A 6,580-nucleotide genomic window follows, 5' to 3' on the forward strand; every position below is an offset into this window, starting at 1 on the left:
TGGAGAGATATACCATGTTCTTGGATTGGAAGAATCAACATTGTGAAAATGACTCTACTACCCAAAGCAATCTACAGATTCAATGCAATCCCTATCAAACTACCACTGGCATTTTTTACAGAACTAGAACAAAAAAATTCACAATTTGTATGGAAACACAAAAGACCCCGAATAGCCAAAGCAATCTTGAGAAAGAAAAACGGAGCTGGAGGAATCAGGCTCCTGGACTTCAGACTATATACTACAAAGCTACAGTAATCAAGACAGTATGGTACTGGCACAAAAACAAATATAGATCAATGGAACAGGATAGAAAGCCCAGAGATAAACCCACACACATATGGTCACCTTATCTTTGATAAAGGAGGCAAGAATATACAGTGCAGAAAAAACAGCCTCTTCAATAATTGGTGCTGGGAAAACTGGACCGCTACCTGTAAAAGTATGAAATCAGAACACTCCCTAACACCCTACACAAAAATAAACTCAAAATGGATTAAAGACCTAAATGTAAGGCCAGACACTATAAAACTCTTAGAGGAAAACTTAGGCAGAACACTCTATGACATAAATGACAGCAAGATTCTTTTTGACCCACCTCCTAGAGAAATGGAAATAAAAACAAAAATAAACAACTGGGACCTAATGAAATTTAAAAGCTTTTGCACAGCAAAGGGAACCATAAACAAGACCAAAAAGCCCTCCGAATGGGAGAAAATATTTGCAAATGAAGCAATTGACAGAGGATTAATCTCCAAAATGTACAAGCAGCTCATGAAGCTCAATGTCAAAAAAACAACCCAATCCAAAAATGGGCAGAAGACCTAAATAGACATTTCTCCAAAGAAGATATACAGATGGCCAACAAACACCTATGGAGAAGATTGTGGAGGTTCCTTAAAAAACTAAAAATAGAACTACCATACAATCCAGCAATCCCACTACTGGGCGTATACCCTGAGAAAACCATAATTCAAAAAGAGTCATGTACCACAATGTTCATTGCAGCACTATTTACAATAGCCAGGACATGGAAGCAACCTAAGTGTCCATCAACAGATGAATGGGTAAAGAAGATGTGGCACCTATATACAATGGAATACTACTCAGCCATAAAAAGAACCGAAATTGAGTTATTTGTAGTGAGGTGGATGGACCTAGAGTCTGTCATACAGAGTGAAGTAAGTCAGAAAGAGAAAAACAAATACTGTATGCTAACACATATATATATATGGAATCTAAGAAAAAAGAAAAGAAGTCATGAAGAACCTGGGGGAAAGACGGGAATAAAGGCACAGACCTTCTAGAGCATGGACTTGAGGATATGGGGAAGGGGAAGGGGAAGCCTTGACAAAGTGAGAGAGTGGTGTGGACATATATACACTACCAAACGTAAAATAGATAGCTAGTGGGAAGTAGCCGCATAGCACAGGGAGATCAGCTAGGAGGTTTGTGACCACCTAGAGGGTGGGATAGGGAGGGTGGGAAGGAGGGAGACGCAAGAGGGAAGTGATATGGGAACATATGTATACATATAACTGATTCACTTTGTTATAAAGCAGAAACTCACACACCATTGTAAAGCAATTATACTCCAATAAAGATATTAAAAATATATATATATATGATAAATGCTTTGTAAACTTCAAAGTGATTCATAGATGTAAAGAACTATCATTATTCAGTTATTTCCCCCCACTCATACCCATTCCTACTGTGTTTGGCTTGGGGATATAAAATGAATAAGACAAGCCCTAGGGGTCTATAGTCTATTCCAAGTACCAGTGATATAAAGAGATGATTATAAGGTATGTACCCAAAATACTGTAATTATAAACAGAAACTTGAACACATACTTGTATGCCAATGTTTATAGAAGCATTATTCACAGCAGCCAAGAGGTGGAAACAACTCAAGTGTCCATCAACAGATGAATGGATGATCAACATGTGGTATGTACATACAATGGAACATTATTCTGCCAATAAGAGGAATGAAGTTCTGATACATGGATAAACTTTGAACACATTATGCTAAGTGAAATTAGCCAGACAGAAAAAGACAAAAACTGTATGATTCTGCTTACATGAAACTTCTAAAATAGGCAAATTCATAGAGACAGAAAGTAGGTTAGAGGGTACCAGAGGCTGGAGGTGAGGTTGAGATCGGGGAGTTGTTACTTAATGGGTACAGAATTTCTGTTTGGGGTGGTGAAAATTTTTGGAAATAGTGGTGATAGTTGCACAATACTGTGTACTTAATTAATGCCACTGAATTGTAAACTTAAAAATGGTTAAGATGGAGGGCTTCCCTGGTGGCGCAGTGGTTGAGAGTCTGCCTGCCGATGCAGGGGACACGGGTTCGTGCCCTGGTCCGGGAAGATCCCACATGCCGCAGAGCGTCTGGGCCCGTGAGCCACGGCCGCTGAGCCTGTGCATCCAGAGCCTGTGCTCCACAACAGGAGAGGCCACAACAGTGAGAGGCCTGCGTACCGCCAAAAAAAAAAAAAAAAAAAAAAAAAGGTTAAGATGGCAAGATTTGTGTTATATATTTGACCATAATAAAAATGAATAAATAAATAAATGGGCGGCTCCCCTGGAGGCGCAGTGGTTAAGAATCTGCCTGCCAATGCAGGGGACTTGGGTTCGATCCCTGGTCTGGGAAGATTCCACATGCCGTGGAGCAACTAAGTCCACAAGCCATAACTACTGAGCCTGTGTGCCACAACTACTGAAGCCCATACGCCTAGAGCCTGTGCTCTGCGACAAGAGAAGCCACCACAGGACTTCCCTGGCAGTCCAGTGGTTAAGACTTCGCCTTTCAATGCAGGGTTGCGGGTTCAATCTCTGGTCAGGGAGCTAAGATTATGCATCGTGTCCATAAAGCAAAAGCAATATTGTAACAAATTCAATAAACACTTGAAAAAATGGACCACATTTTAAAAAATAGAAAATAAATAAGAGAAGCCACCACAATGAGAAGCCCACACACCGCAACAAAGAGTAGCCCCCACTCAATGCAACTAGAGAAAGCCCACACACAGCAAGGAGGACCCAACACAACCAAAAATAAATAAATAAAAATAAAATTAAATTAAAAATTAAAAATAAGTAAATAAACAAATGGGTTCAAGTTCAACGAAAGAGAGCAGAAAAAGAACAGAGCAAACCTAAAGAAAGTATAATAAAAATAGTAAGAATAAAAGCAGAAATTAACGAAATAGAAAACAAAGAAACAATAGAGAAAATCAAATCAGCCAAAAGCCGATTCGGTGGAAGAGGAAAGCTAATAAAACAATAAATATAAACAACCAAATAAAAAGAAGTAATTATAACAAAATGTGTTAAGTGCTAAAAGTGATGCACTCATAAAAATGCTATGAAGAAACTCCTAAATGCAAAGGGAAGTAGAGGTCTTCACAAAGACATGCTTTTTGAACTGTGAACTTGGGAGAGAAGTTTTCTAGGGCACAGTGTGTGTGTGTGTGTGTCTGTGTGTGTCTGTGTGTGTCTGCCAGGCAGAGAGACTCTTGTTCTAAACATCATTGTAACCCCTTCCTAGCCCAGCGTCTCAAATCAAGGTGCTTAAGGAATGTTTGCTAAATGAATAAACATCTTCTCTGTCTTATTCTCCAATGTGTCTGTCTGTCTGGGGATTTTAAAATGTAAAATTTCCTTAGCCCCTTACCTATAACTTTCAAATTTGTCCATTCTACAGTCTTTCATGGCAAAGCAGTGTAATGCTATTTCCCTACGTTAGAGGCTCACAACATTTTTTCTGTTTCACCTGGAAACACCTTGGCCTGAATAGAAATGGTAGTGCCTGTTGGAAAGAAAACTGAAATTCACTTGTAACAGTGGCTGCCCAACTACCTTAAGCATACATATGAGGGTGGGATGTGCCCATCTTCTGCCCCAGCTTTTTGGCATTGGTATTTGCTTTGGGCATTTTAGGTGCCAAGAGAAGGTTCTATGGCTGCATCGGGGCTGCAGTCATGGTTGTGCAGGTTGTCCACTGCACAAGAGCTCCTGGCAGAGGTGGTGAGGAGGGCTGAGATACAGCCTGTATTCCACTTACCAAGCTGTGCACCCTGGGGCTTTGTCCACCCAGATGAAAGAACCCTTTTTTAATCTGGCACAAATGCATCAGTGAGTAGGGGCTACTTGCAGCCCTGTGTCCTTGGCTGTCATCACTGTGCTGTTCCAGCTGGGAGAAGAGTCATGCCTGAGAGTCTCCCTGTCCCTGAGAGTCTTCCTTTCAAAAGAGCTCCCTCAATTCTCTTCAGCTTCAAAGTATCTTTTCAGAGGATCTTCTCATCTTTTCAGAGGATCTTCTCAAGCCCTTTGGTGGATGACTAACGCATCACTGGTAATCCACAGATGGAGAATTATCCTCTGCCAGGAGACCTTCTGAGTTCTGTAAAAAGGTAAAGATAAGCTCATTTCCCCCATGCTTTTTGTAGCCCTGCAGTTGCTTCTCCTGCCACCAGATGGCAACCTCCCCCAGGTACTATAGAGAGACTTCACTGAGGACTAAAGTGGGGAGACAGAGGAAGTGGGGATGCAGGGGCTGCCTGTATAGAAAGGACTTTAGTTTGATACCAGCTTTTTTTTTTATTATGTGATTTGGAAAATACCTTATCATCCTGTCATGTAATTTTATTAATGGAATAACAGTTTCATAGCACTCACCAAGCTCATATAGAGCCTCTTCTCTTTTTCTTGTTCATCTGGATGTTTCAATCCACAGATGTTTAATTAAATCCAGGAGACACAGGTCAAGCCACAGGGAGCCCAGTTTCCTGAAAACCAGTATTTCTGGGAAATACTACAAGGCCTTTTTGATAACATCATGGGGTGTTGGTTTCATAAATTCTGATTCCAGGCAACCAATAGCTATTAATCATTTTAGCTTTCTTGTTTTTCAATTGGGGCATAATTTACATTATATTTAAAAGTACAATATTTTTTAAGGAGAAGATTTTTTTAGTCAAATTTTGATTATGATTTTTCATTGAACTATAGTTAATTTACAATATTGTGTTAGTTTCAAGTGTACAGCAAAGTGATTCAGTTATACATATATATATTTCAGATTCTTTTCTGTTATAAGTTATTATAAGACATTGAATATAGTTCCCTGTGCTTGTTTACCTATTTTATATAAAGTAGTGTGTATATTTTAATCCTAAACTCCTAATTTATCCCCCCATCCCTGCTTAAAGGCAAAATTTTTAAGTGTAATGTTCAGTGTGTTTTAATAAATATATATGCCAGTGTAACCACCACCCCAATTAGGATATAGAACTTATCCATCATGATGGTAAGGTCTCTTGTCTCCCTTCAAAGTCAACCCTAAGACCTGAAGAAGACTTAAGGCCCAGGGCAGTGCAAACAGTGGGTTGAGCAGGGAGTATGTGGCCTTGAGGATAATGTGCATTATAAGAAATTAAATAGAATTCTTTTTTTAAAAACATATTTATTGGAGTATAATTGTTTTACAATGTTGTGTTAGTTTCTGCTATATAGCAAAGTGATTCAGCTGTACGTATACATATATCCCTATATCCCCTCCCTCTTGCGTCTCCGTCCCACCCTCCCTATCCCACCCCTGTAGGTGGTCACAAAACACTGAGCTGATCTCCCTGTGCTATGTGGCTACTTCCCACTAGCTATCTATTTTACATTTGGTAGCGTGTGTATGTCCATGCTACTCTCTCACTTCATCCTAGCTTCCCCCTCCCCGTGTTCTCAGGTCCATTCTCTATGTCTGCATCTTCATTCCTGTCCTGCCCCTAGGTTCTTCAGAACCTTTTTTATTTTTATTTTTTGGATTCCATATATGTGTTAGCATACGGTATTTGTTTTTCTCTTTCTGACTTACTTCACTCTGTATGACAGACTCTAGGTCCATCTGCCACATTACAAATAACTCAACTTCATTTCTTTTTATAGCTGAGTAATATTCCATTGTATATATGGGCCACATCTTTATCCATTCATCTGTCAATGGACACTTAGGTTGCTTCCATGTCCTGGATATTGTAAATGGAGCTGCAATGAACATTGTGGTAGATGACTCTTTTTGAATTATGGTTTACTCACGGTATATGCCCAGTAGTGGGATTGCTGGGTCATAGGGTAGTTCTATTTTTAGTTTTTTAGGGAACCTCCATACTGTTCTCCATAGTGGCTGTATCAATTTACATTCCCACCAACAGTGTAGGAGGGTTCCCTTTTCTCCACACCCTCTCCAGCATTTATTGTTTTGTAGATTTTTTGATGATGGCCATTCTAACTGGTGTGAGGTGATACCTCATTGTAGTTTTGATTTGCATTTCTCTAATCATTAGTGATGTTGAGCAGCTTTTCATGTGCTTCCTGGCCATCTGTATATCTTCTTTGGAGAAATGCCTATTTAGATATTCTGCCCATTTTTGGATTGGGTTGTTTATTTTTTTGACATTGAGCTGCATGAGCTGCTTGTATATTTTGAAGATTAATCCTTTGTCAGTTGCTTCGTTTGCAAATATTTTCTCCCATTCTGAGGGTTGTCTTTTTGTCTTGTTTATGGTTCCCTT

This window comes from Physeter macrocephalus, chromosome 12, assembly GCF_002837175.3.
Source record: "Physeter macrocephalus isolate SW-GA chromosome 12, ASM283717v5, whole genome shotgun sequence".
In the NCBI taxonomy this organism is placed as follows: Eukaryota; Metazoa; Chordata; class Mammalia; order Artiodactyla; family Physeteridae; genus Physeter; species Physeter macrocephalus.